This window comes from Nyctibius grandis, chromosome 10, assembly GCF_013368605.1.
Source record: "Nyctibius grandis isolate bNycGra1 chromosome 10, bNycGra1.pri, whole genome shotgun sequence".
Taxonomy (NCBI): domain Eukaryota; kingdom Metazoa; phylum Chordata; class Aves; order Nyctibiiformes; family Nyctibiidae; genus Nyctibius; species Nyctibius grandis.
The window spans coordinates 26,399,990-26,424,547 of record NC_090667.1 but is presented as its reverse complement, the minus strand read 5'-3'; the positions used below and the strand labels follow the sequence as shown (position 1 = coordinate 26,424,547).

General features: G+C 35.4%; 1 protein-coding gene across 11 annotated transcripts in view; it reads left to right on the top strand.

Moving 5' to 3' along the window:
• FHIT (fragile histidine triad diadenosine triphosphatase) overlaps positions 1-24,558 on the top strand; it is a 593,823-nt gene that overhangs the window by 55,895 nt on the left and 513,370 nt on the right. For 10 of the 11 annotated variants that reach the window (XM_068409159.1, XM_068409163.1, XM_068409167.1 and 7 more), the window contains one exon: positions 22,504-22,552. The exons of the other annotated variant lie outside the window; for it this stretch is intronic. The gene's annotated coding sequence lies outside the window, so the exon portion shown is untranslated. The remainder of the gene's footprint in view (positions 1-22,503; positions 22,553-24,558) is intronic. 11 annotated transcript variants of the gene reach the window in all.

Below are 24,558 nucleotides of genomic sequence, written 5' to 3'. Positions count from 1 at the left end.
ACTATTCTATAGCTTGGGTTTTTAAAATGTGACACTGAAACTATGCCTTTGTTTGTATGAAATAAGAAATCATACAGAGTTTGTGATCATTCAAATGGATGATATATGAGATCTTTAAGTACTACCTTAACAGTTATGTTTGATGTGCAGTCAATGAAGCATACTGCCTATTGCATTTGTTGATTTCATTAGTTAAATCATATGATAGATTTTTTTTTTTCTGTAGATGATATTAGGGAAGCAGTCAATGGTTAGTTACCATAAATCAATAGTTTGTCTGGTTCTTCAAATATCTACCATAAAACAACATGAGTCTCAAATCTATGAACAAGGGAATAAATTCGATTTTGGGAATTTGCACAAAAGCATCTGCTATACCATAAAGTAAAAGTTATGTATGATAACTTGGGTGGAGGGAAGGATGCTTCTAAGTTAAAGATGTTGTCTTTTGATAGAAGTCAATGAAAGGAGGCTTTGCGGCTTTTCACATTGATGCTGAAAATGACAGCAGATAGCATGAAAAACTAATTGGTGAAAAATGGTTTTGGTACAACTTGCATTGCTACAAGATTTCACTGGCCTTTTTTTCAGGAAAGTGCTGACGTTAATTAACTACTAATTTAAGGAAAATATTGTTTGAACAATAGTATTTTGTGTGTAATTTACGGAAAACAAGTTCTCTTAAGTTCTTATTGCACTTACTGTTGTGACATTTAAGGATTTTCCAAGGTTTAAAAAACCCAAATGATCTAGGTCCATCAAAGAATCAATACAAGATGGAATGGCAAGAAAACAAACTGATGTTTTCTATTTTTAATTTTTTTAAAAGTAAAACCTGTACTTATGCTGATATATTATGTGATGCTGTGTAAGCAAAATTTAAGTGTTGTGTCTGGAACAAGATATGGTCATTGTGGTTTAGTGTCTTTTCTGATAAAGATGACTTTTAATTAGAATAAAAAATAGTTTGAGAAAGAATTGAAACATTGCATTATAGAAACTGAAATTTATATTTTTGGTCCTGACTTTATGATTAGTGATATCAAATTAACTCTTTCAGAATAGGTTTATTAGATGGGCAAAACTCTGTTAATATTAAAACCAAACTTCGTTATTATTGAAATGCTTCGTGCCATCTTCCTTCTCCACTATTGATTTATATAAAATTTAGAATAAAAAGTAATTTCCAGTGGCAACTATTTAATTAGAACACACTTCACCATTCTCCTCCCCACAAAGTATTATGAATAATTATTCTCAAATTTATGTATGTTTTTTCTTAAATATATGCTGAACTTGAAAATGAGGAATTCAAATGTTTTGTTGAAATGGGGAGAGACAGTTTGATCATTATTGGAAGGTTTGCACTAGTTGTATTTGTGAGCTCCAAAATCAGAAGATTAAAAAGGCAGCCCTGAACCACCCAAAGCAGAGATTTCTTACTGCGTACGGAGACAGATGTATACAAATACAATTCCATTTGATGATGACGTTCTTTTTTTTAAAACCTGTCACTCATTTCTTTAGTTCTATGAGCAGGAAGACGTAGTCCTTTGTAAGCATGCATTATTAGTACTAAAACTTTGTTGTATGTAATTATCTTGCTTTTTTTCCCACTTTTTGCATTTGTATTCGGTTCCCCTGTTTTTCCTGAACAATTGCTATAGTAGAATTGAAAAGCTGAGGCTTTAAGAATATCTGTCCTTTTCATACAATACCAGGTGTACATCATGATTACTTGTGAAGTACTGCAGGTCATTGTTCTCCGAACAGTTATTTAAAACACGTGTCAATTATTTCCATGGACTGAGAAATTCTTATGGTTTCTTTGTACTAAAGATGAAAATCATAAGAATAACTGCATGCCTATTAATGTAGACAGTTTTTGTATATCAGTGAGTACAGTACAGATGCACTGACTTAAGATGGATTTGAAATTAAAGGTTTGGTTGTTATTTTTTTGGGCAGGGTCATAGAAATGTTTGAGTATGTCTTGATTTTTTTTTTTTGGTATTTTTACAGCGATTTAGAAGAATATGTTGAAACTGTCTGGCTATAATATGTGGATGTTTTTGTAGAGTTAATACTACTATACAACAGAAGCCTTATTTTAACTGGAGAATGTTTTTGCTTTATCGGAGTGGAGGAGTAGGCATCAGTCCCTAACATCCAATATCACGAGAAATCTTTTGCCTTAAGTGGAAAATACGTCTTGATGATCCCAGAGGTCTCTTCCAACCTAGCTGATTCTGTGATGCTGTAATATCCTACAACTGTTATCTTCAAATTTTCATATTAAAGGTAGTGGTGTTATGAATGTTCCTGTGCATAGTGAAATAGTGTCAGTATTTGCAGGAGAGCAGCCCATACCATCTTCAGTTAGCTCTTCCTCTTTCTCCTGCCCTTTTCCTTTCCCTTCTCTAAATTCTAGAAACTCCATCTTTCTTCCCCCAAAAGATTCAGAGAAGCTGTAACACAATTAAGTCCTTGTGTTCGCATGTTACATTGTAAAGTGTAGTCACCTTAGTTCATGCTGTATGTTTCCAAATGAATGCTTTTAGAGCTTCTTAAATGCTTCAGTAAGGTTGAATTACATTTATCTGAAAACAAGCCTGTGGAAACAAGGCAAAAAAAAGGTTTGAGAGCTGAATCTTTTTCAAAAGAGGTTAGTCTTCCTATCCAGTTTAATTGAAAAAGCAGCATGTTGGATAAGCTGTTATCCCTGTCTCACTAGTCCCTTAAATCTGAAATTCTTGTAGACTATGGTAATGTCTTAAATAACATGGCAGCTAACCCCTCTTGATAACTCCCTGCAGAGTTGCCTTTTTTCAAATCTGATTAGTGCTGCTTACCAACAGACGTTTGTATTTTGTTAAAAACTATTTTTTGGACTTTGAGCAACAAGGACCAGAATAAGAGAGATCTCAGACTTTTCCTCTCAAGAATGTTGCCGTTTGGCTTCCAGAAGTACTCAGCTAGGTTAGGAGTCAGTGTTGTGAAGCTGGTGCGCTGTCCGCTGGCTTTGTGATTAGCTAATGATGCTGTCCACTGGCTTTGTGATTAGCTAATGAGCTGGCCTGCAAGTATTCTGCCAGGAGAAAATGATGATATGAGTTAGCTAGTTCTTTGGTTCTAGCCCTTTTCTAGTAAAATACACATGCTTCCTTCTCCAGATGAGAGTGTAATAGCTTCAGTAAGGAAATCCTTGCTCACTGTTTCCAGACCTGGCTCTCTAGGTCACAGTCTTGTTTTCTGCTCTCTTGTGATTAAACTCGTAATTGCTTCTTGGCCTTTTAAAGGTTTTTCCTTCTGACACCTCCATAAAGCTGAGGTGGAGGGATGGGATATTAAATCAGAGAAGTGTCCCAGGCTTTGCAAAAACACTTCTACCGTTTAAAGCTTGATTATTTTCCAAGAGTAACTTCTAGCACAGGCCTTTATGAATGATCCAGTCACTTGGTAAGCAGCTTCTGCTGTTTCAGCTACATGAGTGTATTAAGGAGCTTAAGTGCTTATACAATTTAGCCACAGAAAGGTGGTTTAGTAAATTAATACAAAAATAATCAGGTAAATGTCAGCAAATTACATGAGCTATTTTCGGAGCCTAGCTAGTAACTTTTTGTGTTATACTTCTGCAGAATAGAAACAAAGCAGCTGTTGTCTTCAGAGAAGATAACACGCTCAGGACTGTCTGGGCAATTGGTCTATTTTTTTGAAAAAATGTCAATACCTTTTATGAAGATATATGGAGAAATAAAGGAAAAATGGTAATTTTCAGAAGAAAATCAAAATGGTAATTTTCATAATTTATGTATTTTAAACTTTATAATAAGAAGAAAGTATTTCATAGTACTTTTTTCTTTGCAGAGATGAAGATCTAAAACTTTATTACGGATACAACTTATGTTAAAAGCATTTAATTCAAGGAGGTCTTCATGGTTTTTATTGAGCACTTAGACTGAAATACCTTGCCTATTGTTACTGCTAAATTAAATTTCATTTTGACAGCTGACCACCAAGTCACTCTTCCAGGGACTATTTTGTTCTTTGAGTGAATGTGACATAAGGAAAATGGTTTATCTGTGAATGTTATTGCTTGTAGATTTTTTTGTTCTTACAGATATGCTTTAACAGGCTTCAAGATTCTTGGAAGAGTGCTTTTTTCATTCTCTTGACATTTTTTTCAGTGTGAAAGTTGTGAAGTGTTGAAAGCATAGATTTTCCTTGATTAATGGAGCCTTTGAGATTCTCAGCTTCTTGGCAGCATGTCCCTAAAGATTACTTTCTTTTTTCTTTTCTTTTTTCCCACCTCCAAGATATAGAGGAGTAAACAGGTACATACTTCCCAGGGAAAAGAGATGCTTGAAAATAGAGAGGGGAACTAGTCTTATCCCTAGATTTAAAAATAAAGTTGTTCTCCCCCCCCCATTCCTCTTCATTCACACTTTTTAATGGACTGTTTCCTTGTTAATAGAAAAAATGAATTGTTTAAAATATGCATATATTGGGGAAGCAGGATGACTCTTGTCTGTGTAGAGCATTGTCATAGAAGTTTCTTGAAGCATGAAGAAAAGCTGAGGTGTACTGATGCTAAAAAGTTGAGTGAAAATACTATATTTACTCACTGTGAAGTGTTCTAATTTTACAGATGTAAGGCATACCTGATCTGCGAAGACAATGTGACGTAGTTACAGAAACTTGATTTAGTGTAGCAACAATTGAGTCTGTTTATGCACTATTGATTCCGAATTGTCTGTAGACCTTTGCATTTCGAACGGCTTTAAAAGATGAACCAAACTCCACTGATTCAAAACTGTGCTGTTTTGCTTTAAATCAGGAAACAAAACCCAGTATCTACTCTTTTTGCCTTCAGAAAAACTTTAATATCATCAAGTAAAATAATGAAGGCAGCGTGTGTGGTCTTTTTTTAACTGTCTTTAGTTTGTGAAAGATGCTTCAAGTTCTAGTTTTCACTTTTATGCACTTGATTGTAGGAATGCCTAGTGTTAAGTGAATATGTATATACAAAAATAATTGCAAGTCAAATGTGTACTACATTTGATCTGCTTGTTTAAAAATATACAATAGTATTTAGTCTGTGAGCTGTAGGTATGAAAACTTCCACGTTAGGTGATTTGTGTGTAATGCTGATGAGGAAATGAAAGCACTTGAAAAAGTGTTTCTTAAGCCCTTCTGGTAAACTGCTAATAAAAATAATTCTTTGTATGAAGAGGAGCTTTCAGATTAAAGGCTTTGAATAAACTTGAGGTATTTGGATCCTCCGTTACGGAGAACCTAATCTAGTTGCTAGGGATGTCTGCTTGACTCCTTCAGACTGATCTTAACCAGGTTTGAGTAAGATCCCATTCCTCTTCAGTATTGCCCAGTTCACAAATGGACAGATGACATGTGGATGAGAAGCAGGTTGCCTCACAGATGTATGTCTTTGGAGATACTTTTCTGTCATTCTTTGGTCCTTGGGCAAGAGAGGCAGAACACTGGATCAGGGTGGGTTTCTGATGGCTGGCTGATGTTATGTACAAAGCTCCTTTCTGATATAAGGAGTGTGTTATGATGGCAGGTCTTTAAGCTGACTTTGCCCTTCTTAGATTGCTGTGCTCTGCTACTGGGTAGGCAGTGAGCCTGTCAGAGAAACCTGTGCTGCAATCCCAGCAGGGGTTTTGTGGGAATGAATGTGGTCCTGCACAGCTCAGCAGCAGAGTGGGTGGCAGTCTTATTGTAGGGCTGAACTGAAAGATAAAGTTTAAAGACGGAAGCTGTCTTTTCGCATGATACTGTTCAGCCTATGTGTAGAATGCAATTATCGCTGTTTTGATCTCCTTTTAAAACCTTTTGTCAGTCAGGTATAGTCATGCTTGGTTTTGATTTGCCTCATTACTGTCTGTAGACTAAATGATAACCATTACTTTTGCTATTAGAATCAGCAGTGCAACTGCAGAGGAAAAAGCCACAGCTATTGGGTAGACATTAAAGAAATGCTTCTTGTTTGATGTTCCAACTTGTCATGCCTTTTTTCTCATTGGGTCAAAATCTTCCTTTGTTCTTTTGAACATTTCAGGAATTAGGCTACATAGAAATGACACTTGCTTCTGAATGTGGGGGTACCTAACTGCAGCTGTCCCCAGAGTAGAACTCACCAGTGACATGAATAAATGAGGTAGCTTTTCATATCTGTGAGAAGCTTACAAAGCAGCTTGCACTCTCTGACAATTGATGCTTAATTGGTTGAGATTTAAAGAACCTTAAGACAACATTTATTCGTAGGTTTTTTCCTCCAGTTTTTCATACTTCTTACCTGAGAGCTTTCTAGCACTAGTACAATGATGTTTTGAAATATAAATAGATATAAAAGAAAATTGCTGCTCTTAATGAAGAGCATTATATATAAATATATATGTAAATGTATATATATATTTATATAAAAAAAGAGAGAACTAGGTTTGTTTAAAATCTGTATCATTTGAAGTTTTGGGAGTGGGCAGTTTGGGGCTTGAGTCTAACTGAACTCTAGAATTCAGAGGCTATTATTTATCATAGTCATAACTGCCAGTCTTTTAAAATTTTTTTTGTTTTTGTTTTGTTTTTGTTTGTTTGTTTTTTCCCCCTTCAGTATATGTGTATCCATTTTTTATAACTAGGATGATGTCATTGTGCTAGAGCATGGCTCTTTTTCCACCCTTTGCTGGAGATTGAGATTTTTTTGTTTGCAGGTATCCTCAGGTAATCACCATTTCCTCTCTACCTCTGTGAGGCAAAGACCCTCATTGGGGAAGGGACAGTTTGTGTGATTTGTTTGCACAGATGTGTGTTTAATTCACCTCAAGGTGTACAATAAAAATTCCCCAATGCTTTCCTCTGTTGGTAAGGTTCCATATTAGACAACTGCTTCTAAGGGTAAGAGAGTGTAAAAGGGGGGGGAAAATTATATTCAGAGCCTCTCTACACTGGTAGATGAATATGAAGAGTAGTAGGCTTTAGAGTAGGTTAAGTATGTTCTCTACTAATATCTCAAGTTATTGCAGCTATTGACAATCAAGTAAGTTTTTTACCAAACAGTTCTAGGAAATCGAAAGGTGTTTTAAGAGCTGGTATGTAAAATCAGCTCTGAAATAATGAAATCTGAATAACTGTGCATTTCACAAGTAGCATTTCTCAAGGTTTGTAGATTGTTATGGCTGATGGATAGGTTCTCTCTTAGCAGAGAATGTGATAAACCCTCCTCTCTTGGTCCCATTCCAGTGTTGGATAATGAGAACATAACTATTAATCATGTCTCTACAGATTTCCAGTAATCTGTTATTAATGCTTGTATTCAAGTAAATATAACTAAAGTTGACAGATGTAAAAACTGTTGCATTCACATTCCAATGATGCACTGAGGTGTAAAAAATGTCTAGGAACTGTAAAATATAGCCTTTTGCGAAACCTAGTGACAGTGTCAAACTTTATGATGAAAACACATTATTGTGAATGTCAGCGCACAGAGAATTGTTTAGACAGACTGCAATGATGATTGCTAAAGAAATATCAAAAGCAATAAAATATAGAACAACAATCTTCCATTGGTTTTGTTATAATTCAAATATGTTATCACTTGTGTAGTATCATTTCATGCAGAGAATCACATTCAGTGTGACAGGTGATTCTTTAAAAGGAAGTCATGATAAAAAAGGTTTGCTTTTGCTTTTAATATCTTAAAGACAATGTGAATGCTGGCATATATTTTGTGTCTAAAACCCAATATTATGGCAATTTGAAATGGAAGAAACTTTGAATTAGTTAAACTATTTTTTTTTTGTCAGTGGAGTTTGAGGCTCCAATTAACTTTTACTAGTAACTGAAAGATCCACTTCTGAACAGTATTGATTTGAACAGTAATCATACTTAGTGGAAACAATTTGTTAAAGGGAGAGTTGGGTTGTATCCTTTTTGATTTTGCAAATTAAACAAACCAAAGGAGGCTGCTTTCTGTTGGTCACCAATAAAAAAAGTTTGTATTTATGAACATTGGTTGTTTCTCAAGGATTGTTTCTGTATTTCATTTAAGATGCATTAAAGTACTGATTATCTAACAAATTACAATACTTTTGTGGTATAATTATCTTTTCAGAAAGGAGAAGGTTTTATCCTTTTAAAATAATAGGTCACTATGTACATGAGATCCCTTTGAGTTCCCTTGAGGTTGAAAATAAGTTGCAAATCTTTGATCTCTAATTCATCTAAATTATAACTTTACTAGCAAATCTAAATTTGAGGTTAGTAAGGTGGAGTCATGCAAGCTGTACTACTTAAGGCTTGTACAACAGAAGGAAGTGTTGAGGCAGTCTTATTTGCAGGTACTCTGTCTAAATAATGACTCTCTCCTGGAGCCTTGAATAGAAGGCTTTGCAGAACTGTCTGCTACAGTGGGTGTTTAGAGACAAGACCACAGGCTATGTCCTCTGGACGTGTTCAGCAATGTTGGCTGTTTTGGGGTAACCTTTAGTCCCCCATTATCTGCTGCTTTGGCAAGAGGCACTTGTCCTATTATTGGTGCCAGTGTTTCTCCTTGGTTAATCAGTGGCATTCTCACTCAAAAAGAGAAAGTAGAACTCTAGTATCAAACTGACTGCTCGGAATATCAGATTTGTCCTGAATATAGTTATATGAGAAACAGGCAATGCTCACTACCTGTTTGTAAAATCTTGACAAGTTTTAGTAAGTCTTTCCTGTCTTAGCTCCATATGATACCCCCATCCTTTCTGAATGAGTTAGGTTATCATTAAAGCAAATGAAAATATTACATCATTATTTTGTCGGTTCTGCTGTAGAAAATGAAATACTTAAATAATAAGCAAAACATGCTGTAGGATACTGATTTTTATATTAAATGTTTTTGTTATTTTTTAAAAAAAAGTTGCTTTGGTACTTTCATTAGTGATAGGTTTATGGTGGGAAACTAAAAAGAACTTTAAGCCAATCAAATTTTATTTTCTTTTAAGAGGTTAAGATAGTGTAACTGTGGTTTGTCTTTTTGTGACACAGTGTTGAGCAGATTTAAGCTTTCACTATATTGCATCTGTGGAGAGACAGAGATGGCTGAAGAGAATATAAAGCATCTACTATTTTATCAGTTCTCTTTTCAGTGAAAGTGCTAGTTGGGTCCCTTGGCTGCCTGAACAGCCACAGAAAACAAGAAGAGATAGTGCAAAAAAAAAAAAGAATGTGCACATGGGATTTCATGTAGTGATGTACAGGAAAAACTCCCCATCTCCTTCCCCACTCCTGCAAAACCAAAAGCAAATTAATGAAAGCTAAATAACAAAATCTTAAAAATTCAGGTCTTAAATGAGTTTTTACATTGGTTATGTTGTGTGTTGCTGACAAACTAGGATGACTTTTTTAAATGTTAAACTTTTATAACTGAGTCATGCGCAGTTCTTTGTTCTGTCATTTTGAATTTCTGTTCATATCTTCAGTTCAGTGAGCCCTTTCTAGTGTTACCAAACATGGCTCAGTATTGGGAAATACTATGAGAATATTAAATTTGAGGTGCTTGGTTTTATTTTCAAGTTTCACTTATTGATAGGAAGCATCCCTCTTATTTACAGAACTGTTGTTTTGTATTACTTCTCTTATGATAAACATCATTAATGAAATACTTCAAGTCCAGGCCATCTGAATGCTGCTGGTGAAGTTATCTTTTGTTCTCTCTCTCTTCTCCCTCCTTTCCTTCTCTGTCTTGCTGTATCTGGAGAGCTCATTTTTGTTCCAACCAGTTTTGCATTGCAACAAGGTCAAACTTCTTATTCTTGCTTTTAAGACTGATCTGTATATGTTCATAGATAGTATCTGTCTACATTTATGATCCCAGGTTTTTCTCATGTTCTCTAAAGCTGCCTTTTCCTATGGAGGCTGGGAAAGAGTTCTGAAGTTAAGTCAAATACAAACGTGAGAAAAGTGGTCAGAAATAAATGCTTTAAAAAATACAAGTTCTGAGTATGGCAAAAATAATCTGCTAACAGAAATAGGGTATGTATTTTTTTTCTTTCTTTATTCAAGACGAACAAGGTCTACAGAACAAAGCGTAATAGGGGGAGAGGAAGACCGAGGGCACCAGCTCACCTCTGCTCTCCCATTTAAAAATAGTCGTGACCTCTCATTCTTCCTGGCTTGGATAAACACTAACCAGTCTCTCCTTTGCAGGAGGGCACCTGCTGCACTTACAATTTATATTGACCAGGGGCTACATAATAAATACATGAAGATTAATACTGAAACAGGGACTAGGGAGATGGTAGACTTTATCTGATGGCTATATTGGCCTACCTATTTTCTGACTTTGTAGATAATTAACTGAAGTAAAGGTGAAATGCTGGTACTTGACTTGTGACATGTTATTTCAGCATTAAAGGTATGTTTAAATAAAAAGGAAGTATTTGTCAGTAAACCTATTGCATGGACAGATTCAGCTAAACTACAGAATAATATAGTACACTCTTCTGTATTTCATTTTTTTTAATAATTCCAGACAACAGCCCCATACATCCTAAAATCTGTTACTGGATTGCTAAAATGGTCCACAAGCATGTAGTATTCTTAAATTCTCTGCTTGCATGGGAATTCAAATTTCAGAGAAATTCACCTTCATTATGTGTGACCACAAGATTATATGCGGATATTGTGCGCTCAGATCTGGTTGTGATGATCTGTTACCCTTGTAATATCTGGCCTTTGCTTTTGTAAGGTTCTGCATTTAGGTGTGAAGCAGAGTCCTGTACAGTGCTGAACACAGCAACCAGCTGTCTCAAAAGCAGAGATTATTAGGAACATGAAACCTCCATCAGAACTCGTCTGCTTCCTTTGTGAATATTTTAATGCCTGTGTCCTATTTTTTAAGTTTCATGCATGAGTATGGCCCTTAATATCCAAAAGACTTTGTTTGTATTCAAAATAATGGTCTTTATTGACACCTTTTTCTGCTGGCTGTCAACTGGTAGCAGAAGGTTTATTGTAAATACCAAGCCATTTTTTTTCTCTGTTATTTTTAAAAAAACCTTTCTCATTCTCATATCTGAAATTTGTATTAAAAAAACCCAGAAAAAACACCACAACAACAAACTCTGTCTCCTGATGATAAAGTCAGAAATGATGGCTATCACACAGAGGAAGAGCTTGAATATTGTTGAAGGGAGCCAGAGAAAGAGCTTGCATAATGAGAGAACACATTATGCCTTTAAAGGGGCAGTGGAGGAGAGTTGCTAAGTTTTTCAGGATCAAAGAAAAAGTTTTTAAATATAGACATGGTGGAAGAGTTGATAGCCAGGTGAAGGGAAGCTGTAGAAAATGAGAGATAACTGGGAACAAGAGATGTCATGGAATGGGGAGGAAGTTCTAGACTAAAGGGTTGTATTGAAAGCTACAAAAAAAATACATTTGATGTAGGAGATATGGTAATACATAGAGTGCAGGGTTGATGATACAGTATTTCTAAGTAGCTTGCACTTGCATTCATCATTGGACATGTAATCATTGAAAAATCAAAACTTTCTTTAAGGAAAATAAGTTCAGAAATAACCTTTTCTGTAGTTAATAGCATGTCTGGTCAGTGTGCTGCCAAATATACGCTGAGCTTAGTATTCCCACTGTGATTTCTTTTTCCGTAATGGAAAGAGCAGAAATGGCTTTCATAAAAACTGTTTGTCATCTTTTAAAGCATGTATTGTTCTCATTGACAAGCATGGCCTTTGGCATTCACAACATGCTTTTTCATAAATGCAATTCATTGGCAGAGTTAAATGTTCTGATGTTTGTAAGAAGTATGATTGAATCAGGCAAAATAACTTGAATTACTTGAATGCAGGATAATAAAGACTTTCTGTAATGCAAATAAAGTGTTTCCTAGACAAAAACATCATCAGATTTTTTGACTTTTAATGGAAATTTTTCATTTTGGAAACCTAAACTATATTTGATATGTTAACATTATTTTGTACTTTCTTCTACATGAGCTTAAATTGTGATTAGAGTGTTAGTTCAAATATACAATTCGTAATGAAGCCTGCTCAGCATAATAGATGGGAGGCTCCAATTCAACAAAACAGAATTTGTTTGGTTTTCAGCTGCAGTAACTGGTATTTGTAACGAATTATTACACAGATATAGGTACTTACAGACTATAACAGATTAATGATAAATAGATTATTATAGCATTATTAAATTAATATATGATGTTGTCATAGATAATTCCAGAGGAATGTATTATAAGCCTGTGCTTTGTTCTGTAGTAGTATCCAAGCAGTAGCAACTACTGTTTTGACTATTACTCACTGCTACTGGCAGGTTAAGTTTTGGGTCTGTATACCTTCAGATCAAGGATTGTGTATTTGTCATACTTAGGAATCTGTATTTTGGGGGTCTGCAAGCAAATTCTATCTTTTAGGTGAATATTGGCAAAATAAGCTTTCCTGTGAAATGGTAGATATGTGTCATTGTAAACTTGAGATGTGCATATTGAAAACAACATTTTACATTTTTGGAGTAATGCAGAAAGGGCAGTGGGCAATAGGGAGTTCATTTCTGTGTATTTGTAGACATCTTTATTCTCCTCTGTGATCGTGGGTGAGGGAAGCAGAGATATCCGTGGGGATATTTTAGAGAGTTTATTTTTCATTAAAAATGGATATGCTTCTTACTTGATTCGGTGTGGTTTTTTGAATCACGTTAGGTATCCTATATGAGGTATAAAACATTACCTTGCAAATAATCATTCTATAGTTTAGGAGGAGATTGTTGTCCTGAGGAGTTGGCTGCATAAAATAGGGGGCTCAACTCTTTTTGGGGTGGAACTGCAGTAGGGCAGAAAACGTTGTTGTCTCAGGAGTCTGAAAAATGAACAATCACAAACAGCAGTATGAATGAGTATATTTCAAATTACTGTATTGAAGTTAAGTTTAACTTACTATATATCATAGACATAGAATAGTTGCCCAATTTCTTTTATCGTACTTAAAAAAAAAAAGTTTTTGCCTTCTCAGATTTCCCAATGCCTTCTAAAAAACTCATTTACAAGAGTTTTTAAATCCCATTCTTAAATCCCCAACTTTTATTGACACCAGTAAGACTTTAATGGCTGTTGACTACTGAAAGTGTATTTGAATTCAATATTAAATATTCTATTTTAGAAGGACATTTATGGAGTGAAAGGAATACTCTGACTTCTTCCCTCCCTATAATTAATAATTTTGTCATGTGCCTTCTCTGTGCCTCTTCAGTAACCATGACTCACCTTAATACCAGTGTTTGACATTAGAAGCCTCTCCAGAGAGGAAGAAAATCATTCAGAAATAAGCTGGATAAAGGTTATTAAACCAACACTTAAAATTCTAGTCCTGCACATTTTCATTTACCCCTAATTAAATGTCAAGAACAGCAATGTAGAATTTTCGGTATATACATATACTGAATATACCTTTATCAGAGGAAAAGTACCTACAGGGAAGGGAAACATTATTCCCAGCAGTCACATCCTCTTGCTTGTATATTTTGAATCCTGTTTTTCAAAAATGGGGAAAGAAATCTTGAGGATTGAGTGTCCTAAAACTACATGTTGAAGTATGTAGATAATATGATTCTTTTCTTATCCTTTCTTGTACAAGTCAGGCTTTTAGCTTCAGTTGTCTTATTGACTTCAGCAGTACTGTTTGTATAAGTAAAGGCAAACTGCAGGAGTAAAGTTTGTAACATTGGGTCGATACTGTGTATATACATCACTGCTTACAAAGTTCTCATTTGTCATCTCCCAGAAAGCTCCAGGACTAACTGGAATATCAATATGAATGGTACGTGGAACAGCTTATTAATTTTCTAAATGACTGAGACCTTTGAATTGTGGGGCAAAAAACCTTTGCACCCCAACATTTTGTGTTAACTTAGGTTTTGCTGTTTCTAAAGCTTCTACAAACCGTGGTAGACTGGGAAAAAATTAATTTTTAATCAGCAGACTGTAATGTGCTTACATACATTCTCTTTACAGGTAGGAGACATTGGCATCTGCAAAGCAGTGATAATTTGCAGTGTTATCATTCTGACTTGCAGTGCATGACCCTGATGAGGTTGGGTCCTTTCAATTAGCAAGATGATGGTGTTAAATCCCATGCTATTATACTCTTGTTGCCAGGCTCTACTGCTGATTTACAGAATATTACATAGGTTGGCCATTAAAGGCTAATTCCTTCAATAAAAATTTAACACAAACTTCTTTTCCTAATTTATAAAACTATCTGGTTCTCTTTCTAACCAACTTTCTCAACCTTGTGCATGTCAAATTAATACTTCGTAGAAGTATAAAAAGTCTCTGGATCTTTAGTCTCGTGTTGACTGTTTCAGCGAATTTTGCATAATACTTTCTTAAATTATTTTACTCTCATAAGTGGTAAACAGGTGATGCAACTTAGCTGGTTGCAGGTACTATTTTTGATATTTAGTGCTTACTGGAACATTTCCAAATAATTATAGCATCTCTAAAAGCTTTAGAATCCCCAAAGTGCTATAAAACTGTGCTGGTACTTGTCCAGTATAACTAATGCTTTTTTCTCCGTTCTGGTGAGAAAAGCGGGCTACCTTGTAACAACCAAGGACTGATCAGTTAAATGGAGATCACTGTGTGCTGCTGCTATTTCTGTCTATGCTGTTCCGTAGTACTGCCATAATGATGATGGAGAGAAAAAAAAAAAGTGTTCCTTATTGAATTCTCGTAAGTGGTGATGGTTCTACAGTAAGTTGAACCATGTTTGCCAGTGAGAGATTTGTTCTCTATCAGCCACGTAAAATCACTGAATCTATGTTTTACTTTTACAACAGGAGTTGGACTCTATGATCCTTGTGGGTCCCTTCCAACTCAGGACATTCTATGATACTTTAAAAAGAGAAGTTTTCTGTAAAATCTCTGCTTTCTTTTAATGACATCTTTTAAATTAAAAAATGGCAAAACAATACAGCAAGCCCACATAATCACAAAAGAAACAGTACCTGGTTCCATGGAGGCTCATCTCTATAGTAAGAGCTGTGGCTACTAAGAATTGTTTATAGTCATGTTCCTACTATGCTTTTTCTCTGATCTTTGTCCTTGCACTTCACTCAAGTTTGACTTCATTCTTCTGCTGCCACCCCTTCTTCACATCTCCATGCCCTAAAGTTTGCTTTGTTGTCTCCTGTGATTCCCACATTATTCTTGCTTCCATTTTTTGTTTTGTTTTTGTCTGCATGTCTTTGGTCACTGACCATCAAGCCCTTCTGACAGTCTGTTGTTAATTCATTGTTCCTCTAAAAGGAAAATAAATCAGGAAGAAAGGTTCCACTTTGAATGGTGGAAAGTATCTGTGAGAAAGTGGTGTGCTATTTTGAAAAGAGGAATAAAACAGGTAAAAAGAAGAGCTACCGCTCTGAATCTACACCTAAAGGACCATTACTACAATGAAGATATTAGTGCTTCCAGTCTCAAAAGATGTGGAAGGAGAGAGCAAACTGGCAAAAAAAAAATATTCCTGAATATCTCTGTGGTGGAATTTGGATGGGATTGAAGGGTTTAGTTAGCACTGCTTGGAAAGGAAGAAGAAAGATTCAGATAATGTGCTGAGTTTGTCATCAATAGGTGTTTAGCAAATTCTTTTCATCCTTTAAGTCAGAGGAAGCAAGAGGGAAATTGTTTTTACACTTTTGTGACAGGTCAGAAGTTTTGTGTTCTGTTTCATGGAGCTGAATCCTGTTCTGTGCATTATCAAGTTCTTGATCCAGAACAAGAGAAAGCACTGCGTGCATTTTAGGAGGAGAATAAGATCATACTGTCCCAACAAGGTTTATAGAATACCAAGTGCTACCAATGTGCCTATCTCCCATCATGTAGAAATGCTGCTGTTGTCTCGTTCTCTTCTGATAGACTAAGTGCAGATATTATGACTACTTTTTTTTTGAAAAGAGAGTATGACAGAAGAATGCACATGAATCAGGGGGCAAGGACAAAGATACAGCAAGTATAGGAGGAAATGGTTTCTATACATTTACTTCCTTTGTACAATTCCCAGTAATGGTTTATTAATGATAAAATTCCTGCACTTCTTGAGACCAGACATCCACAGATACTTAAAATGGGACCAAAGTTTGCCTTTTAAGTTAAGTTTGTCTTTCTGCAAAAGCCCCTTGAGTTTCTGTTCTGCAGCCTTATCCTAACTCTCTGATGTCCTGAAAACTCCATCAGTTTTCTGGATCCCTTATCTGTCCTAATATTACTTCCCATATGTCATTTCCAGTTGAGGTGCTAATGCTGTCTCTGATGCCAGCTTCTGTCCTGCACTTGCTTAATGCTATTCCTTTCGCCTAACCAATTATCCAGTTCAGAAGTTATCAGAAGAAAAGGATGTTAGAAATATTAGGAGTAAATCTATTTATTTGCAAGACTACAGAAATCTGTTTCCCTTAATGCACTAGGAATTGGACAGAGGACTTTGCTTGGAGCTGAGTGCAAATCAACACTCTCCAGTCACCTCCTAACTAGAAAACCCTATCAATTAACTGCTCTCAGGACGCTGCTTCCTGCACTTATGTTCTTGGATTTTGCTCGACTTCATCAGTATGTGCTTTGGTTTCTTTGAGATATAAAGTTGAACATGGCTTCATAAACAGTGAGTCTACTGGGATCTACTGAATCCCCAAGAAATTGCCCGTGTGTTGGTGGCATAGCTTCTTTAAACTCCTGAGGTACAAGTGTGAATTGTGGGTGGTGGCCTACATTGCTCTATACAAGCAGATATATAATTCCTCCCTTTTTGGTCCTGTGTTTCAGCTCAGCTCTTATGTCCACTAGTTCTAGTGAAACGTAAATTATTATATAGAATTAAATTTACTGGTAAGTACCTCTTGTGATTTCTGTCATGCTGTCCTTTACACTTAGGAGTGACTCCCCTTAAATGCATTTATAACTACTGAATTATCTGTACTGAAACTTGTCAGTGTCTGTGATGTCTCAATGATCTTAACGTTTGCTAACAGTACTGCGTGTCTGCAGCAATGAGGTTATTTCATAGTTTCCATTGAACATCTCTTCTGCCTTTTGCAGTCTCTTGACTGAGCTATCCTGCTTTGATCCATGTTTACAGAGAATCTGACAGCAGGTTTATTCCCTGATTAGGCTTATGATACTAAAAATGATAGTATGGCACCCCAAAGGCAAATTTTAGCCAAAATGAGAATTTCCTAAATTGGCAGACCTTATTAGAAGACTGTTTTCAAGGAACACAAACAGCAATGCTAGAAAAAAAAACAAACCCCGAGAGTTATGAAAATCTGGAAACTCTGTTGTTTTTTTTCTATAGGCGTGGTTTATAAAATAGCATTTATTTTAGCTTATTTCTCAGTTCTTGAAATTCAGATAGTATTTGACAATAACAAATTGAAAAACCAGGGATGAAATCACACTCTAATTAGGTAAGTCAGAACAAGAGACAGATCTTGCAAAATAATGCTGTATGTGTATGCTTTTTTTCTGTGCATGTACACATAACCAGTGCAACTTTTGTCTCCTCCATGGTTGTTTTCAGTTAAATACCTATTAAAACAGGTATATAAACTGGGCAGAAACAAATTTCAGGGGTCATGCCTTTACTTGTTGGTTTCATAGTTTAACATCTATGAATATAAATATTAATTTTTTTTTCTTAGCTAAGTATACAGATTTTTGGATTTTAAAGGTTTCTCTGTTTCTTCATTTTAAGAATACATATCCATGTTTGTTTTGGTTTTTATAATCATATTGTAATCCTAATTTGTAAATCAAATCATCCTGTTTCTTTTGAAGTACCTTACCCAAGTGTAGTTACCATGTTCTGCCCCTTGTGTCATTATCATTGTTATCAGTGCAGTGGGAACAGTGCAGCATTGCTACTGCTCTGTCTCTTAAAATTCATGTCATTTGCTTAAAAATCAGCTTCCATGGTGCACAAGAAATGAGGGCATCTGTCCTAAAACTTCTTAATGCTATTTTTAATATCCTTCATTTGAATAGGTGTTTCTTTTCATATTGTTCTACTTTTTTGTCAAATGATGAGAAAGCAACTATACTGCAGTGTCATTGGTGTTGATACCTTAGGAGTGTTTATACTCAGTTAAAAGTTGCAAAACTGAGAAATTTCTTTTCATTAAAAACATGTTTCATTTAGCCAATGTAAAATTTGAGGAAGGCTTTCATTCTGCAACTAGTATTCATATTAATGCACCAGTATCCGTGTTGGTTTCCAAATTTGTTTCTAATTTTGCCTTCAAAATGCATAACATGTCTCCTTATATTTCTCTGCTTTCTACTCTGGGTATTTGCTGGCTTACCAGGTGTTTAATTGCAAACTAAGCCTATTGGACATGCAATAAAGTAGGTTGTGGTTTGGTTTTTTTTTTTTTTAATTAAATCTTACCCTTTGGTAATGTAAAAAAAACCCCAAACAACTGTGATTCTAAGACATCTATAAAGCAATCATTTAATAAGATGAGTGAGAGGTGAAATTATGAAGTGTGAGGATGTGGAAAAATTTTCAAAACCAATAACTAATAACCAATAACCAGTAACTAATATGCAGTGGTAATGGTACCAGAATTTCTCCTCTGTTTCTTAAGTGCTCTTCATATTACTGGTCACGTGGGTAATGCTACTAATTAATTTGCAGTCTTGCACAAGTAGTCTGGCAATAGTTTAAATTTCTCTGAGATAAAAGGTAGTAACAGTACTTCTTCCCTGAAAAATAACTTCCATGCAAGTTTCTGCAGGATTCCCTTCCACTACAGCTGAATAGTCAGTGAATGTTTCGGCTTGGTGGCAAAACCAAAATGAATAAAGATGAAAAGTAGATATATTGCAAATGATTTTTTTCTCCTCCCTCCTTCAAACTCTTCTTCCCTCTGGTTCCTGGACAGCAAAATGAAGGACAGTACCCAAGTGTTGAATTTGATTCAAACTCACAAAGGTTATTCTGATTTTGGGAGTTAATATTTTGTGAAATTTTTACTTATGTAGACACTGATATACCTATTTTAGTAATTCTAAAATGTTTAGATACTTTACAGTTGCCTGTCAGTACTGTCTTTTAAATTATTTGTGTAATGCAATCTGAATTCCTCACTGTTACTCGCATGGCTTATCTGTTGTTCACAAACACACAGGAGCACACACGCACCTGCATGCACACGTTTGTATTTTTATACTTGTGAATGTTTCCATCTGTCTCTGACTCTTTCACATCTTTCTTTAGAAGGTAATTTGGGAACATGCAGTTATCAATATGTAGACATTTTTTATTATTTCAAGAGTTCAGACTGTTGCTGCTTTGTCAGAATCTGTTGATCTGTAGTGAAATTAATAGTCGATTTAATTAGGTGAGTTGGAAGGAGTATTAATTGAGAGAAACAAGCGTTCTGATGCGTCATGGATGCTAATGCAGGTGTTAGCAGTACAGCTTTTGCCAAATGATTCCTGTCTTGACAAGCCTGGTGGGTGCATTGTTGTTTGTGTATTGAGGGTAAGAACTGGCAATCTCTAGGGTCGCTGATTATCAGGGGCTGGCCAGGGGACTGCAGTCATTTGTTCTCTAATGCTGATTTTATAAGCTTCTGTAACTTGTCTATGACCTCATTGTTTGTAGGTTTGACTGTTTCAAATCTATTTTAGCCTATCCTAGCCTCTGTTTTAGGGGGAAGGGAGGAAAGTTCCTGCTAACAGACAGTAAAAGCATAAATAGTGTCATGGCTCACTGGGAACACCTGGTTCTCAAGCCTCAGTAAGGGCTTTCAGTTCCTGTCTTGATTCTTAGTTTGGAATTTAGTTATTTAAGAGTCTGACTTTTAGCTCAAATCTCTATCAGATGAGATGAGATTTGTTGGAAAGCACGCACAGCTTGAACTTCAGTCAAAAGCCTCCATATACAGATAACTCATTCCCTTTCATGGTTGCCCACAGAACCAACATCTAGAAATGTTCTGGAGGCAATTAATTTGCTAAATCCTTTTTTAAGTCATGATGTGAATCTTAGTTTTTACGAACTAATGTTGTAACTCAATTGTTGTAATAACTGCTATATTGATATCTGCAGAAATACTTATTCTATTTCTTGTCTTATCCCAGACTTTTTCTGACTATAATTAAATTCACTGTATGTTATGTATCTTCCACAGTAAGTCAGGTGCAAATAGTTTCCATATTTGCTTTCGTAGTATGGATTATGGCATACAGGAGTGAATCAGTTTTACATTTGAGCAGTAACTCAGTAACCGGCACTGGATCACTTTCATAAATAAAATCCTGTCCTTTAAAAAAAAGTCTTATCAAATACACTGTGTATTGTGCATTCAGTGCTTGTCTCCCCTCCTAGTACGGCAGTAGTAATGGTAAACTGATAGATACTCTAGACAAGGTACAGAGTCAGAATTATATAATTAGTGTACAGTTGCTTTGAGTTTTTTTTTGCAAAGAAAACGTGTTACTAATGAAGGTCTGGTCTCGTCATGTAGAGAACATTTTAGTCTTCAATTTTCACTCCCTTAATACTTTTTTTTTTTTCTTTGGAAGCTATTATTGTAGGAAAGGTGCTGAAGTGCCCTTTATGAAGTCATTTGCAAATGCCATGAGTTTGCCAGCAGGGTATGAATAGCAGTGCAGCTGGTGGTCTTCCTATCCCCTCCAAGGCTACTGTTGCTATTTCAGTTATAATAGCCTTAAACAACAACATTCTGTTTCGCAATTCATATTTTCCATCTTACAGTGCAATAAACTCTGATCTTGTTATAAAGCTATAGTGTCCCATTAAAGCTAGCTATTGTGACTGTTTATTTAAATCCAGTTTTGATAAAGCAGAAAATTAATTCAGTTTCTAAACCAAGTAAATCTCTGCCAACCTGTCTCATTTTATCAGTGAGCACTTGAGAGATTTAGTAGTTCCAGGAATTTTCTTCCATGACTGGTACAGATCAGTGGAGTTGAAGCACTGTTTATGCTGGAATGGGGATGTAGGTGGAGTCCTTCGTATGCTAGGGATGGGGGCTGACAATGGAACAATTGATTATAAAACCTTTCCTTCCTTTATAATACTAGTAAAAACAAGCTGCGGTGGTGTGTAGTACGCATAGAGACCTCTCTCCTACTTGACTTGAAGCACTGCAGTAATTTTTAGAAGAGGAACTTTTTAATTTCTTGTAATAAGAATTTTTAGCATTTTCTCTTAACTTTGTCTGTATTTACCTATTGTAACAAGTCTGGTTCTTTTACACATTTGCCTTATTTCTAGGAAGAGATTGTAAATGTTCCTTGTAGCCAGTTGGCACACAGAAATCAGAGTTATTGGTTGCTTTGCACAAATTTTACAATGTCTCATATAACTGTACTGAGTTTAGGAATCACAGTTTAGTGATGGGGGGATGTTCATTTTCTATCTAGCACAGGGATAGAAAATGTTCTTTGTTTCATTTGTTTGTAGTTATTCATAGTAGGAAAGATATATATGGCAGACTATTCTTCTGCTGGAATATTAAGAAAAACTTGATGACAAATATTTATTTAGAAATCTTGTAACTGTAGAGAATAACTACTTATGATTATGACCAAGGCAAAAAAAAAAACCTGTCCAAAAGTACAAACCTAAATTGTGGCTGTTGGTGTAAGTGATTGTTACTGCAATAAAAGGAGTGGAGTGATTGCTTTTATTAGGTGGACAGTCCAGTAACTGAGAAAAGATGAACTAAAAAGGAATTTCTTAAAATTTTTTTTGAGCATCACTGATGGAATATCTTCAATTAAAATTGTGTTACTACTGCCATTTGTTGTATTATTTAAGTTCTGTGGTATTGCCTTGTATTTTTAACACTATTGTGAAATATTTTGTAAAAAATACTAATGCAAAATTCCCATATTTAATCCTGAGTAAAATCATAGTAAATTAAAGATAAAAACATGGGCAATGTTAACTCTAGGAATACGTATAATCTATAAAATCACGAGCTGCATTTTATGCTGCCTTTATGTCAATCTCTTATCAATAATAGGGGATCTAAATACCTAAGGTTGATTTGTACTCAGAGGTTATATTTGTGGAGGGATATCCAAGGAAGCTTTGTAGCCCTTTGCCAGGCAGGATTCTGAGGAAGAGAGCTCCGTGCCGAGATGTGCTGGACAAATAAGTCTTACTGAAGTCTGTGGGAATAGCAGCAATTTCTCATGTGATGACTCAGATTTTGAGGGGAAGATGATCCTGAAAACTTCTTGGATCAAGGTCTTTGAACAGCAGACCAGACAAAAACACAGTGCAAGCACTTGGTTTTGAGTGCATTGTAGCATTAGGGTTTAATAAGAGGAACATAATTAGAAAAAATATCAGCTTATAGCTGTTTGGATTTAAAAATAATGTTAAAGCTTTATATTTATATTGTATGGCTTGCCGAGAAGTACTGAATATGGTGTTTGGTGTTTTACAGGTTAATTATACAAAAAGTGTTTCTTAAGAAGTCGAGCTACAAGGAACTGGTAGGTGGAAATGTATAATTTTTGATGTTCTTGTTATTTACTTTCCTGGTTTCTGAGCACTTAGCCTGGTTGGTGTTAACTTTCAGGTTTTACTCTGGAAGAAAGGAGATGAAAAGTAGCTTTTTTAAAGAGAGGAAATAATTTAAAAAAAATGACTGTTCAGTATTTAAGAAAAATACCAAATATTGCGTTCTGCTGTGAAGTTGTGAGTACAATGCAAATCTCACAATGTTGTGAAGTGTTTTTGAAGTTCTTGTAAAGATAGTGCTAAAAATAGGCTGAATTGTTTTTTCGTTCATATTTGTCTTTATCACTTAAAGTCACTCTAAAATATCCGTTGGTGTGCTGCCTCATGAGAGTTTAATGATGACTTTCAGTGTAAGCTATCAGTAGGTCAGAGATGCCTCATATCTTGGATGGAGTTATGAAATTTCCTGAGTTTATTACCCTATTAAAATTCATTTTAAATGTCAAAGTTTCTAATTTGTACAAGGAAACTTAATTTAGGAGCATCTTCAAAGTAACACACTTCGCTTGATACTCAAGAAGAAAATTGTATCAGATTAAAATATAAGACCTTTGTAGCATATTATATTCAATTATTTCTGTGTTTTAACATTAGATAGTTTGCAGAGGTGGGTATCGGAAATAATAATTCTGTAGTCTTTTATGACTTTTTATTAAAAGCAATTTGGAGAAAATGTCTATCTTATTTTGACAAAAAATACTGATTATTTAAAAAAAAAAGTCAACATTCTCAGCAAAGCCCACCTCTGCCACTTTCCTTAGAAAATGATGTGCTTTACTATCCCCTGAACGACTCATTGTTTGCTTTGACCCTGTTTGTACTCTGTTCTGTAATATTAACTTAAATTTTCTGTCTTGCAAAGTTCTGGCCTGTCTGCACTAGACATTGGCCTCTGTGCTGGTGTAGTGCGCATTAGTTCCTCTTGTCATTGTATGGCTGTTTTCCTGGTCAGATATCTCGCGGTTCAACTGTTGAATGAATGTTTTACGGCAGGTAGAGTATTACAGAGCAAATAGATGGCAAGGCTAGATGGTAGTCCAAGTCTAAAATTGTCCAGATGAGCAGGAAGATTATCAGCTAATGATCAGAGGAAATGTTTTTCTGAGCCCTTTCATTGTGGTTCTGTTTTTGAAGCTGGATACACAACTGTCCTGTCAATCAGCTGCATGTAAAACCTGAAGCAGGAACTTTGATAAACAGATTTTTCTTGTTAATAAAGAAATGCATCATTAATGATATCAGATAACATAGGTATTGGTTTGTTGCTGTCTGATTAATTCCTTGTGTGAGTATGAGATTAACATATAGAGATGGAGGACAAAAGACATGATTAGTTTAGTGATAAGGATTGAGGGAGGGTGATCAGGAAGTAGCTGGTTTGTGAAGCTTAAATGTTACTTCCCTCACAAAAAATAATAGTTGTGTTTATGTCCAGTATCACGAGATCCCTGTTGAGTTTTGAGGATAGCTAATGTAAAGCTAAAGACAGTGTCTGTGAGACAAACAGCATGTATAATGTCTCTCAAATATTCAGATATCACTTGGTATCACACAGTAATTTTTATTTCAACAGGAAATTACAGCAGCACAAGAGAAAAATAAGAGGTTTTTAAGTCACAATGAATTTTGTTTGAAACAAACCTCTTAGTAGTTGATACCTGCATTGTAACTGAGTATATGTAGTACTCACCAGAGTCCCCTTGTTACTGTAGCTTTCTATCAGTGCACATTTACATGTTTACACATTCACAATCCATGCTAGAGGTATCATTTTCAGAGACGCTGGCTGCATCTCTAACTGATCATTGCTGTACTTGTGGGTCCGGAGTAGCTATGCATAAGCTCACTAGTCTATACTACATAGAATCATAGAATTGTTTTGGTTGGAAAAGACCTTTAAGATCATCAAGTCTGAAGTCTATATTGTGTGCCGAAATCCTTGTTAAAACAGACTTATATTGCTTGAGAATAAAACCTT